General features: G+C 27.8%; 1 protein-coding gene across 2 annotated transcripts in view; it reads right to left on the bottom strand.

The window, feature by feature from the left end:
- The window catches only part of LOC135948658 (acyl-CoA Delta-9 desaturase-like), a 28,333-nt gene that overhangs the window by 12,162 nt on the left and 640 nt on the right, over positions 1 to 15,531 (bottom strand). The window contains exon 1 of one of the 2 annotated variants that reach the window (XM_065498032.1): positions 4,445 to 4,652. The exons of the other annotated variant lie outside the window; for it this stretch is intronic. The gene's annotated coding sequence lies outside the window, so the exon portion shown is untranslated. Of the gene's footprint in view, positions 1 to 4,444; positions 4,653 to 15,531 lie in introns of those variants that run through there. 2 annotated transcript variants of the gene reach the window in all.

Below are 15,531 nucleotides of genomic sequence, written 5' to 3'. Positions count from 1 at the left end.
CCTAAAAGACGATTGGTCGGTCAGTGGTTAACTATGCTGCTCCAGTGTGGTCGCCTTCTTTAAGTGATACTCAGTGGAGAAATATTCAAACCGTCACAGGCTATTGGACAGGACCTTAGAAAATACGAGGAGAACATAAAGAATTATGTGCAGGATCCATTTGATCGCAGCTCGTATATGACAGCTTTGAACGACATTCATAGAGACGTCATCAATTCCGCGGTAGCAGGATACTGTATGAATGTGGTACTTGGTGGTCTCCCACCACGGATAGCAGACGCCGAGAAGATTCTGCCGCGTAAAACAAGAGTCGTTCTAGCACAACTAAGATCAGAATGGAGCAACAGACTTAATGCCGCAAAGACCGTGCCGTCCTCAACTTCAAAATTTTAAAAAAATGTCCATTTCATACGCCCAAAATATTAAAAAAAATTAAAATTTCATACGATTTTTGTTTGTATTTTGGCCTATTAGTTAAATATTTGCGCAAGTTTCCATTGTATTGTCAATCACTGTATTATATGTTAACATAATTCATTACAATTTACATTAACTTAGTGTACAGATGAGCTTTCATATATGTAGTACTTCTATTTTAGTTGGGACCATCCTAATCTTTTTATATGCCTGTCAAAAAAAGCGGAAAAAAGTTGTTTGTACAAGGTATATTAATTCTTAAACTTAGTCCCCAATTAAAAATTAATATAAATAGAACAAATTAATAATTAAAATTTAATAACAATAGCTAATCCAATAAATAATTATTGTAGTTATTAACCCTAGATATTTACAATTAAATATTTACATATTAATGATATTGTAAATATAGAATTTATACGTTTTTATTAACTGAACTTGCGTAGTATTTTTTTTTTTCCAAAATGTAATAATAATTAATAACCAATTGATTACATTTCATTAGGTTATTAATTATTTAAACATTATTGTCGTTTCATTTCATTTTTATGTTGTGTGTTGTGTTTTACTGTTGTTGCGCCTCAAGTCAAATATGTAGATACGAATTCAATAAACTTTGCACTTGAAATTTAGAAATAATGAAAATGTGTTAATACTATGCGGGTATTGTGAATAGACAGACAGACAATAGGCAAATTAATAAAACTAGGTTGTTAATACAACATAGTAATATGAAACAATATTCAAAATCAAGTTCATGTCTCATTATTACCGCTAGTCTAGGCTAGTGTACACATTTAAAAGTATATAAATAAAGTATTGAATACAAATATTAATGAGTTAAGGGTTTAACAACTAATCTGTTAGATGAAACCTACAAAAAATAATAATAAATTTTCGTTTAAAATTCTAATTAATTAAGAGATAATTAAATGTAAATGATCTTAAAATATCAGAAAAAAAAAATGTCAGTGTGAACCGATAGACTAGATGATAGTGTGCTGGACTATCAATCCAGGGATTGCGGGTTCGATTCCTGCCAGAGACTCTGGGTGTTTCTGAAGACAAGCAAAATGATTCGCAGTTTGTGTTTTTAAAAAATCAAAATTCCATAGCAATCCAATAACAAAAATGCCATATTCGCTCTTAATTCTGAACTCCGCTAATATTATTGTTAGTTTCACTTTTATGTTCTATATAAAGTTACGGTAACATTGGTCAAATATTTGGCGAAATATAATAAAGATTAAAAGAATTATTTTTCGATCTTGCATGACTATTGTAAAATGTTTATTATATTTCAAAAAAATTAAAAATTACACTCCTATTTTTTTACACTTTTACACAACAAAAACATGAAAAAGTGTTTTTGGATAATTGTTTCAAAATTTAAAAAAAAACACACATTTTAAAACCACATGCCAATTTAGCGTATGAATGGACATAAATAAATATTTATAAACCAGACAGACAGGCAGACGGAAATGTCTAAAAATAAATAATTAGCACGCTTTTGATTATTTTAAGTTTTCGTTTAATTCCTAATTTAAAAGTCTAACAAAACTTGCCCGGACTTGTGCATTTAATTTGTTCACCACCCCATTTCTTATAAATATTTAAATTTGCTGTCAGTCTTCCAGTCTAGACGACTTAAACGACCTTTTGTAGGAGTAAACATATTATTGCACTGAATAGTTTCTTGTTTCAATATGTAAATTTTTAGGTTTTATTTAAAGGTTGTTAAACCACAATAGATCAATGTAATCAGTATATTTATATATTAAGGGTAATTCCTAACATTCACCATATACCGATAATTGGAAAGGTATAATTACAATAATGTTATGAAAATTTTAACGTTGGTATTTCGATTTTTAACATCTCAAAAATGCAGTATGTTTTAAAGTGTATATTACCGTCAAGTTTCACCCGGCGAGTTTCGCAGATTTCTAAAACCAGCTGAGCTAGATATAGTGATTCTAAATGTATCTGCTCATTTAATGATCCATATTGTGTCATTGTTTTCATTTGTAGATCAGATACATGTTAGCTAATGTATTCTGTTGTTGTATCAGACATATGATTTGTTGAATTTTTGTTCGACAATTCGGAATGTCTCGTCTCTATGTAAAATTTTCCAGAGACAGTTCAAAGGACCCCAGTGAGCTGTACGTGAAGCTACGTACACACGGTTGTCATATTCTTACAATATTGTCAGAAAATGTTCAATAAATGGTTAACACCCATATGTTTCAACATAAGTTCTCATGGTTGTGTTAACCATTTTCTGAGCAATCTGACAACCGTGTGTACGTAGCTTGACGAAGGTTTTGCATGGCTGCCTGATTACCTATGTATAATTCTATATGCAAACAAACTTCAAAAACAATAACAAGAAAAGGTAAATAAAATTGAGGGTGAAAAATGTTGCATATTTTCGGGGTTTTAGGGCAACATTATTTGAAATTTAAATTGTTTTCAAAAAAGAACACAAATAAGGGTAAATGGCAGAATAAAGGCATAATTTATGCCAGAAAAGAAAAAGCCAGTAGTAATGAACGTTAGCACAACAATATTCCTGATTTTTTACAATGTGACCACTTTAAGATCAAATGGAAAAAATAGTATGTAAAATATAAATTTCAATAACCATTTAAACTGAGTATAACAATCTATTATCATGTTAATGGATTTCCAATGAGTTCTTACATTCAATAGTTCAATGAAAAATTGTATTGTTTATTCTTCAATGTAAGTCATAGTAAATATTTTAACAACTCTTAAGTTTTCAAAAGCTAAAGTTGTATTCTTTTTGGATTTTTTTTTTATTTTTTAGCAATATTCAGTTGAAAACAAGTTTGAGTTTATGGTAATGTTAATTAATTTCGTTATTGACTCTAAAGTCATAATGTATTGTTGCTACACTACTTCACCACCATAGCCTTGGAGAATGATTGAGCTCTTTAGTCAAACTTAATGGCCAAATAAAATAACAAGAATATTTGAAGAAAAAAAAGTAATAAATGAAGAAAAAAAAACCAGATATTTTTTTTTAACAGTGTTAAAAAATATTTGCCATCAATTGATCAAATCATATTCAATAACTAAATATGCCTAGCAGAAAGATATCCAAAGTGATTATACGTGTGCAAATGCTAATTTTTGAACAGGCATTAATAATACAAATATCACTTAATTTTTATTGAAGTGTGGAGACAAAATACCCTATTAATTGTTAAGTTACAATTTAATTATTATTTTTTTTTTAAATTATTGCATGACAAATTAGCCATAAAGAAAATTATAATAGAATATTTTCGTTAGAACTTTTCCGTCGGCAAAATGATAAGTTGAAGCGTCGGTTTATTGGACAGCAGTTATAAAATTGCAGGCAAACTTTAATATTATTTAAAATGGAGAAATCACAGATAGAAGAATTTCATGAAGTATAAAAATTAATCTATCAAAAGTATTCTAACAAATATGAAGCAAAAAACATGAGATAATAATGAGCTAAGCGCTTCAGTTGTTTAATCTTTGTGGAACAATTTTTGATACAAGAACATAAACGTTAAAAAGGAAATGATGAAATTAATTAAAACAAGTATTTAGGCAATCATCATAATGCTGAATTTGTTCATTAACAACAAATCAATGAATGAATGAATAAAAGGCATGATATATACCTTGACATAGAATTAAACATATTAATGATATTGATAGAATATCACAAAATATTATAATTGTTTTGTATTTGAATATTCATTTTAGTAATAATTAACATAACACACATACGTGATAAAAATATATTAAGAATAACAATAACTATTACAAAATGCCCTTCAAAAGCGAAATTCAAATACACTTGATAATCATCTAATTATTTAAATCACAAAAAAAAAAACAGTTTGTCTCTAAGTATTGTTTACAAATACTATAGGTCCATTCAAATTTATTTCCTTAGTTTTTGTTGGTTTGGTTTATTTAGCCGCTGGTTATTGACTTTATTTATAATTTATTTACTAACCTTTTTTTGTTTAATTGTTTACTTGTTGATAAGTCCTTTCAATTAAGATCACTTGCTTAAAGTAAGCGATTTTTGCATTCAAATGCAATTTTTTTAAATTTATTTTAAATTCTTTTGTAGCTTTCTAGCTAAATTAAAATATTTAGCTTGCTTTTATAAATTTTATATTTGTTTTCTGAAAATTGTCTTTACACGCTGATAGTTGAATTTAAACTGGTCTTGCAAAACATTGTATTGCTTAATAATATTTCTTTGCTCCAAGCAAACACACAGTGGACTTTTCAGTGTATTCTATGTTTTCGAATAGTGTATGTGTTAATTCTAGTTAGTAATAGTCTAATACAAATGTACACACTTCAAACTTATAACAAAATTTTAGTATAAGTACAGTATTGTTCGAAACCTAAGCAACTTTTCCTTATAAAATAATCAAAGTTTTATATATTATTATACCCTTCACCTTCGTGAGAAGGGTATATATAAGTTTGTCAATCCGTTTGTAATTTCCACAATATAATTTTCCGACCCTATAAAGTATATACATATATTCTGGATCCTTATAGATAGCGGAGTCGATTAAACCATGTCCGTCTGTATGTCTGTCCGTCAGTCTGTCTGTTGAAAACAACTTTCCGAAACCCCCAAATAACTTAAATACAAGTTTCATACTTCAATATCTCTGGAATTCTTCCGGATCGGTTGCTATTTAAAATCGATAAAATCGGTTCACAAATGGCTGAGATACATATAAGGAAAAAACCAGGAAATCCTCGATTTTTGACCTATATCTGGATTACTAATATAGGCAATATGGATATCTAATGATAGATATTTGAAAGACTTTTGCAACGACGTATATAAGACCATAGTAAGTTGGAGCTGCAATGGGTCAAAATCGGTAAATATATTTTTTAATATTTTTTTTCGCTAAATATTGAAAAAAAAAATTTTAAATTTAAAAAAAAAAAAACAATTAAACTTTTGTTATTATTAGAATGTACATAATATAATATAATTTCAATGTTTTATATTTAATAAATCAATTTAAAAATAATACATATGACTTTGATTATTTTATAAGGAAAAGTTGCTTAGGTTTCGAACAATACTGTATGTGTGACATTTAATAAATTGATTATCGTAATCTTAATCGCTTTGCAATTTTATTCGCTAAACAGTGGCCGCACGCCTCACCTCTAGGGTGGTAAGTTTCTTTATTTTCGTTCCATTATGAAGATTATAATTTCTTTTTCAAGTCACTTTAAACTGATTAGAATAGATTTTCGCATATACATATACATACAGTCATGGTTAGAAAAATAGCACACTTTTAATACAAAAATAAAAAAAATAATTATCCGAAAATGCAGTTTTTACTTGAGGGAATATTAATAAATAATAATGACAAGTAGAAAATAGTACTATCGCTCCTATCGCCAATAACATGTGAAATTTTTGTTCACATTTCCCTCGAAGGGAAAATGCTATCGTGATATTCCAACATTCATTCACAATAGTTGGTTGGGAAAAGGGAATATATGTATTTCATGTGAAATATTGATTCGTGCTAGGGGTATTTCTAGTCCTCCACTTAACACTTGACATTGCAAACATATTTCTGAATAAATTAAGAACTATGAGATAAAAATAATTACTCTCTCCCAAATGTTGTTGTTGCAGAACTTAGGTTTTTGACAACAGACTTAGGTTTAACGCTTCTATGTATATTTTATTCTATGTTATGAACCCTTAGTTCAATTGTGCTACTCTCACTTTCATGGCTGTATATTTTCATAGAAAGTCTAGCACAGCTACACAAAATATTTGTATATAGCACTTTTTCTTTCCAGAATTTCGCTTGTTTTCGCAATGCCCTATAAAGTACGTATATGCCATTTCAGATGTAATAAAAAGCGATTAAATATATAGGTACTATCAGTTATACAGATCCTATAGTCTTACATAATCTTTGATCTTTCAAATATGAGTAATACCCAGTACAAAAATAATACACATTACAACGGAAAAAAGTATATTCTTAATATGCTAATTATTTAATTGCATTTGCAAAAAAAAAGATTGCATAATATCTCAGTAATTGCTTCTGAAAAACCTCTGTTCGCCACAACATTTAAACGATTTGAAAGAAACACAAGTGAAAGTGATATCTGTGGTTGACAATACAATGGAAACAAATATTCATTTTGGAATTAAAAAAAAAAATCTTAAGAAATTTTTATTTTTTTAAAAAAAATTTCATTAATATGTGGGCAAAACCTAAATTTTGTTCTTAGCACATCAGTATTATTTTGTATGAACTAAAAGTAGTACTTCAACGTGTAAAATCCATAAAATCCCAAAAGTTATCGCGGTTTGGTAATATTAGACTTTCTTCTTATGGAAAACAAAATTTTCTATATACATTTATATAGAACATTAGAAAATACAGTTAATACTAAGGATATTCATTTAAACATTTTTTTTTGGTTGGAAAAATGAAATATAACAATCGGATTTTTTACACTTTCTAAGGAAAATACTGTTATACACAAAATTTTCAATGAAAAAATAGTTTTTCTTCAAATCATACTACAAAATTAAATACATATGCTGAAATTATACAACACCATATTTTACACAATCTAATGGGTTCAGAATATTTGCAATGAGTAAGGTTCTGCATTTGCATTACACAATAGTCCATAAAAATTAAAAATAAGTAATATTTTGAATTTTAAATAGTTGTGGTTGAGGTATATAAAAAAAAATTACCATAATTCTGATTTATATCTGACCCATAAACCTTTTCTTTCTTCTGATGCCATAGAAGAGGTTATTATTAGGTTCTGCGTTTGTATAACTCAATAGTCCATAAAAATGAAAAAGTAAATGGTATATTGAATTTTAAAACGTGACTGTTTTTTTTTTAAATAAATCAATCAGGGGTTAGTTAGGTATATAGCAAATGGTAATTTTTCTTTATACTTATGATACGTTTGTTTGTGAATTAGGAATCAATCTACATAAACGTAATCTTCAAATACGTACTTTAATAAATTAAACTTGAATGTTCTTACTTAAACGTTGGTTGAATTGATTCGCTACCGAAGTAGCGGGTTAAAAGCTAGTACATATTAGATATTTCTCTGTATGAGCTTTGTGAAAAACTTTATTTAAAAAAATTAACTCTTCTTCTTAATTTTAAACATAATTAAATTTTGAAAATAGAAAACAAACAAAAAAAAATCCTTCGTGGTATAATTTTGAATCCGCATTTTGCAATCTTCAATTTCGCATAGTTTTTTTATGAGATTTAGATCTGCCGAGTGGGCAGGCAAATTCAAAACATGTAAACATTAGATTGTAGTGGTATATTTTCCTCAGGGTATGTATACATGACATTGAAATCGAATTAAGCCGCGGGCAAAAGCCAGTATTTCATATTATTATTTCATCTAATTTTCTAAAACTGTTAAATAACTATTTGTTATCACAATATGAAGCTCTGCAAAAATTTGTTATTACATATTTTTTTGATTTCCCTGATAATAACCTTTAGTGACGGACCAAAAGTTATTTTCAATTTATATATTTTGCGTAAGTTTTAGATTTCTTGAGATTTTACTTTGTGCTACTAATAACAACATCATTGCTTGTTTTTTGATTCGATTGATAATATTAATCTAGAGAGTTAATTTCCACCAGTACTCAAATTTTGCCCCCTAAGAACTCGATTAATTTCGGTATGTTTTTTAGTTTTTAATCTTATGCAAAATTGGAATTGATTAAAATGCTTGCAATATTTCGAGATACAAACATATTTTGTGTTATCCGTATACATATTTTAATATACCGGTAAATTATTTTTATTGCAATTTTCGTTTATATAATTTTAAGTTTATTTATTTTAAAAAAACCTAAGATTATGATTATGAAGCATAATATAATTCAAACTTTAACCTTTTTCTTTAATCTAAAGAGCACGTGTTTAAGTACTGGAACTAACATTGAAATGTTCCTTTGTTCACCAAAGCTTATTGTTAATGTGTTCCATCGGTTTCAACGTGCGAGAGATGGTCTGTGTAGAAGACAAAGATAGTTCAGGCCAACCAAAAAAAAATTGAAGATCAAGAATTCAAGCCATTGCTCCATGAAGATTGTTGCAAAATCATTGGGAGCTACTCAATAAGAAATTACAAAGCATTTGCAATCAGCAGAATTTATTCAAAAGCAAATTGAAGCTGAGAGACCTTGAAAGACGATTTTGTATGTTTGAAATTCTGCTTGAACGCTATAAAAGAAAATCATTTTTGCACCGAATCGTTACATGCGATGAAAAAAGGATCCATTACAATAACCCGAAGCGGAAGAGATCGTTTGTGAAGCCCGGCCAATTATCGCCAAATATCTATGGCGCTAAGGTATTTGATGGGAGTAAAGGGACCTATCTTTTATGAGTTGCTGAAATCTGGGCCGACCATCACAGGGAACCTGTACCGAACTCAACTGAGAAACATAGAGTGGAAACTAGAAAAAAACTCAATCAAAAAAATTACTCAAAATAATCACAAATACGAGTGTTGTTTTTGTTTTCACATAGGTTTTTCGACAAGTACTATAGTTGTGTTCGCGTACTTGATAATTTATAATAATTTGTACAAATTATTACAAAAAGTTACGAGATTCCGTTCATTTACTTTTAAAAACTTGTAACGAGAGAGCAAGAGAGTGTTAAAAGTGACAGTTCGTAGATAGAGAACATGATTTTTTTACTGGACATTTTTTGTCCGTATAAAATATCAACATGAAAAATATGTTTAAAACAAATTGTTGCAAATGTAAACAAAACAAAAATGTTGAAAATTAACACAAAAAAAGAAGTAAAATAACACAAAACAAACGTTTTTAATTGATTTATAATAAAATACAACTTATTTTTACAAATTGTTGTTCGCGTACTTTTTTGGATATTTTTTTAGATTGAGAGTAAATGTATTTTTACGCTCTAAATTAAAGTTACTGGAAAGTACGCGAACACACTTATTATCACCACTTAGGTTTCTGACAACTGAGTTAGGTCTTTGACAGGAGAGTTTCCGTTCTATGTCTAGTTAGAACATTTTGTAACTTTACAAAATTCCATCTTTACTCCCATCATTATTTCACCTCGGTGAATAGTAATAAAATAAATAATTGGTAGCACGCCTATTTAAAAGCGCCATGACATTACATTTCAAATATGTTATTGTCAATTCCTCCCTTTTAAAATCTAAGCTACAAATCAAACTATATTATGTAGTAATAAAAACTATTTATTATTTAGTAATAAAATTCAGCATTTAATGTAACAGAATTTATTGCAAAATATTCGCATTCAATAGTTATCAAATAGAATTCCTGAAAATATTCTTTTATTTAAGTAATCTTCTTTCAAACACAAGGGACGGACGTATTACTCTATCTATATTTGGCCAAGTTAGCAAATTTAAATATGTGATATTAAATTCATTATTTCAGTTAACAACGAAAGCGATTGCAGCGAAATATTTGTATACTCTTCAGCATGGTGATAAGTCCCATTTGAAAAATTATTTCGAAATAATGGAAGTTCAAGAAATGTTTTAAAAGCAATTGAAAATTGGATTTTCAAACTTCAAAATTACTTCAAAGGTCAAACGTTTTATAATTTTTTTTCAAACATCACTTTTGGGAAAATGAATGACGTAATATTTTATACACAAATGTTAGCCACTCGTTAGTTTTTCATATTTCGCAAACACTTCCGAAATATGAAAAACTAACGATTGGCTAACATCTATATATATAAAAATGAAATGGTCCATGTATGTAATGGCATCACGTGAGAACGGCTGGAGCGATATGGCTGATTTTTTTTATTCGATTCGAAATTTTCAGGAGATGGCTTGTAAAGAAAACAATTCAAAAATTCCGAGTAAAACTCGGAAATTTATTTTTTTTTGAGTCCAGTCAACTGTAATAAAAAAAGCTCCCTAAAGTATGCAGTACAAATTTAGATATTTTATTTGCAAATAAATAAGGACAGGCAGGTTATGTAGGTTGCAGAAACTTGAAGAACTAACATTAGTAAGTGCTACCGGGCGAAGCCGGGCGGGTCAACTAGTTTGTTATAATATTTAATTTGATCTTTGTATTTCAATATTTCGCTAAATCGTTGATGAAACATTTTCAGGAAAAGGTATTGGGTTTGAATGCGTTAAATTTACAGTTTTGAGAGCCATTAAAGCACACTATATAAACTAAATTAATTGCAATTAATAATTGAAAATGCGAAGAATTGGCAAAACATGTCATAAGCTTTTTTCCCAATTCTTCAGGTAACAATTTCGGTATTGTTTTATTTAAAAGAAAGTATTTTTTTTAAATGTATTGTTGAAAATGAATCTATTAAAGAGTTAAGCTGGCCACACACGAAATGATTTGTTCGCCTGCTTTGTGATTGAAAATTTTCAATTACTTGTGATTTTGTGCGCACACAGCCCCATTAACAAGTCGAACACGAACACGGGTGTGGACAGCTTTAGCTAGAAAAAACTTATAGACACTATTCCAGCCAAAATTTATCATTGGCCCAACAAATTATTTTTTAATCTCGTTAGCTTTTAAAAATATGTCAGATTTTAACTTTGCTAAATCATTCATTTTCAACTGTTATTTCGGTCAAAATTTAAAACTTATCAATAAAATCCAATATGGACTTTCAAAAAAAAAAAAAAAAAAAAGCAAAATATCTGATGGTTCATCGTCATACAGATTCGAAAACCATTAAACAGTATAAGAAAGACTTGAACATTGAAAAAAAACCTGGATCAGGAAGAAAAAATGTGTAACAGATATTGCTTAGGCCAAAGAAGTCGAACAACTCTTTCGTAGAGCACTGAATCAAAGCTAATACTGGGTTCAAGTCGTATAAAGTTCAGAAAAGTCCGATTTTAAGCGTAAGTCCAAAAAGTTAACGGAAGCAACTAGAAAATCTTTAAGAGGATTTCCGGAAATATATGCCAATATTTTAATGATTAATAAATTTATACAATATTTGAATATATGTATTGAGGAATTTCGGATAATTGAGTTTTTGGATAAACAGGACAACTAGTATGTGACCTTATAATTTTTACGCACACCTTATTGTTAAATAGTAAAACTAACAGTCTAAATAACAGATTGATACATTATTAAAAAAATTGTTTACATATCAAAAAATAATCAAATCAAAGCTACCACTTAATAAACATTTTAAAAATAAAATTTCACAAATTAGTAAATCAATTTATTCTTAAGGACTGATATCCATAAAGGCAACATTATTAAATAAATTTGTATTATTTTTTTTTATTATCATCTACAAAAGTGGAACATTTATTTACAGTTTAGTGAAAAAAACTGTTCATTTATTAGAATACAAATGCTTTTATACGTTGAATATAAAGTGTATTGTTAATAATGTGACGTGTATGGGGTTTTAGCCGGCTGCAACGTTTGCTTAAATCAGATTTTTATTTTGTGGAATTATCATCATTAATTTGTTGTGAAATAGAATATAATGCGTAATAGTTTTTTAATTTTCTAAACCAAAAAATAATAAAATAGTATACCTTTTATAGTATGCAATAAAGCATTTAGTAAGACTATAAACAATTGTATAAAAGCCAATCATTTAAAGTGGAAAGTAATATTTGCTAATAGAGCGCTGAGGGCCAATTTGTAATTATGAAATATTTGTATGTAATTGAATAAATGAGTACATTAAAGTTCCTTCTAGCTATAAAATAAAAAACAAATCACTTAATTACAAGAAAATGTATATGGCTATATAACTGAATAAATCTAATCCACTACAAAATGGTTTCATACTTTCCACAAACTTGAATAGAAATTGACCCCAACCTTTATGGAAATAACAAACAACATTGATTAGATTTTATGGAAAATATATAAATAAATGTAAAAATATAGTGAAGCTACTAGTTAAGAAATATTAAAAAAATTTTTTGTTTTTATTTATGGCATTATCCATTATATAGCTGATTAGATAAGAATGCAATAAAAAAGTCTTTAGCTAAATGGTACTAAAATAAGATTAAGAAATTATGTACATGCTGCAAATTTAATTTAATTGTATTTTAATTATTTTTTTTTTCAATTGAATATTGTTGCCGTGGGTGTTTGTTTAGGGACTTAATATTAATCACTTTTAATATACAAAATAATTAAATACTATGAAAAAAGTATTCGTTTCTATAAATAGATGCTGTAGCTATAAAAAGCTGGGAACCACAATTTGTACGAACTGACCTCTGAATTGTCTGAAATTTCTTGATTACTTCGTATTCATTTGATAATGTCATGATTATTAAAGAAATTGTACCATTTTTAATAAATATATTAACTTCTATTAGAAACTCATGACTTGAGACACGTAGTTTCTATATTAGTTCGTCAAAAAAGAAATGCGTTTATATTTCTTATCAGTGCAATAAATTGATATTAGTAAACGAATCTGAATAATATTAAATTTTTTAATTTCATCCACAGGTAAAATTTTTGATAAAAATTAAAATAATAAAACATATTGAGAATGTTGACTTTGAACTTTTGAACAAATTGACTTTGAACTTCCAATTGTGAACTAACATTTAAGAGTTTCATTACAAAGTACAATATTAAACTGTAGCGAAAAGCAAAAAATTGTCATATTTTTTAATTGAAGTTTTCATTGTTTAAATACACACTGTAGATTTCATGAACTGAGCGATTTTTTTTAATCACAAATTATATTAAATTTTGCATAAGCGAATAATAAGTTTAATCTCAAATAGAATTGGTATAATTGGTTATTTTCCATTTCTTTTTGAAAATTTCCATTTATTAATTTTAAAACGCAAATTATAATTAAGAAATGGTTTAACAATATGTCGTAATACTTTGTTGCAGTACAACATTTATGAACTTAAACTTAAGTATTTCTTAAATCACCGTATAGCAACGTGTATCGAGTGAATCTAAACAAACAAAATTCGAAATCTGAGATATAAGCACTATATATCTGTTACTAAGTCATGTATGTAGAAAAAATGGATACCAATTTCAAGATATAATATCCATAGCCAATAATTGTTTTCAAACTTTATCTTAATGAAGGGTATATATAAATCCATTTATAACGCTCTGATATACCAAAAGTATGCAGTGTTTTTCATACAGTAATTATATTTTATTCTAGTCGATAGACTTCGGGAAGCTTTTGGTACATAAATTGATTAAAAATTTTAGAAAAACAAATAATTACAAAGAAATACCAATTCCACTTTGAAAATTGAAAGTGGTTTCATTCCGAAAGAAATTTTCGTTTTACATTTTCTGATGAAGCAAAATACGAAATTAATTCCACTTACGATCGGAATTGAATTCTGTGACAGGCCTGATAAAGAGTGAGTCAGAAAATAATTATAGTTGTATTAAGTTAAATAAAACTTAAACCGTTCAATATAAAAATTCCCAAAAATATGTAAATTTATTCAAATATTGTAAAAATTCATTAAAGCTTATAAAATGTATTAAATTTTTAAATTTTCCGAATTTTTTACGCTTAAAATAGGACATGTCCTGGGATAGCTTTCCTGTGTTCTTTAATAATTTTTTACAAGAGCCCTTTCCACAGGTGGTACAAAATTTACATAATTGATTGAATACCATTTCGTGCCAGAAATTCGAAGGAACTCCATTAGTCCCATCAAAATTTGGACTCGAAAGTTGTGAAAAGTCTACCAGTACATAAGTTTTCACTCGTTCTTTTGTTTCTAAATTCTTTACCGCTTTACGATCTTGAACTTTCTGAACTTTATACGACTTCAACCCATCATTAGCTTTAACACTGCGCACAAATTTAACTTTACGAGCTGCTTTTCTGATAGAAGTGTTTGGGTACTCTTCGAAAGAGTTGTTCGACTTATTTTGCCTTACCAATATCTGTTAGAGCTTTTTTTTTCTTCCTGATCCAGGTTTTCTTTCAATGTTCAAGTCTTCCTTAATGGCTTTTGAAACATTGTGACGATAAACCTTCGGACCTTTTTGTTTATTTATTTTTTACTTTTTTTCGCAGTTGAAAATTAATGATTTAGAAAAGATAATATCTGACATATTTGTAAAAGCTAACGTGATTAAAAAATGACAATTTGTCGGACCAAGGATATGTTATGGCTTGAATAGTGCGTATAAGTTTTTTTCTGACTCACTCTTTAGTTTTACTCGATACAAATTCAAATAATTATAAATATGTTGTTTTAAGATTGTTTCTTTTATTTAAAAAAACAATTTTGGTGGATTCAAACGGACTGCTATTAGGTCATATTGTGATATTGTCATAATGTACTAATATGATAGTTTAAACAATAAGACTTTTTGAACTATGTTCATTGTTTTGTCATAAAATAACACTTTTTTTGTTTGAAGCACAACCACAATTTGTTTAAACTATCATAATATATTAGGACATTATTACAATATGACTTAATAGCAGACCGTTTGAATACCGCAAATATATTTTGACTTTTGAAAATCGGTTGGAAAATGGTTGTGTTACTTTCATTTCAGTTTCAAAAAATGCACATTTTTCATCATGATCTAAGTAGTTCGTGAGAAAGTAAAATAGTTTTCTTATTTCTGTTTAAAAAGTACGAGTAAAACTCATATCATTCAAACAAAAGAAACAATTATAAAATTTACTTTGAAAATAAAATTTTTATGCTGTTTTGAAGTTGTAACTTTGAGAATTCAACACAGAATTGCTACATGAGATCCCGGCATATTGTTTTAGTTCACTTTTGTATAACTATATAATTATTTTCGTGTTTTTATAACTCTTAATTATAAGCGCAATGATATTTACAAATTATAAGTATTTAAACTGTTGAGCGAATCATAATTTGTTCCGGTTTTTTTTTAATGTTTCATTTATTGTATTTATTACTTTCAACTGTTTATGCACAACAATTATTAATGTTATAAAAATTATTTGTTTAAAATTCAGAAATCCATATTTAACCTCA

The sequence above is a fragment of the Calliphora vicina genome, chromosome 1 (assembly GCF_958450345.1).
Source record: "Calliphora vicina chromosome 1, idCalVici1.1, whole genome shotgun sequence".
In the NCBI taxonomy this organism is placed as follows: domain Eukaryota; kingdom Metazoa; phylum Arthropoda; class Insecta; order Diptera; family Calliphoridae; genus Calliphora; species Calliphora vicina.
The sequence above is the reverse complement of the archived record's forward strand: the minus strand, read 5'-3'. Positions and strand labels throughout refer to the sequence as shown.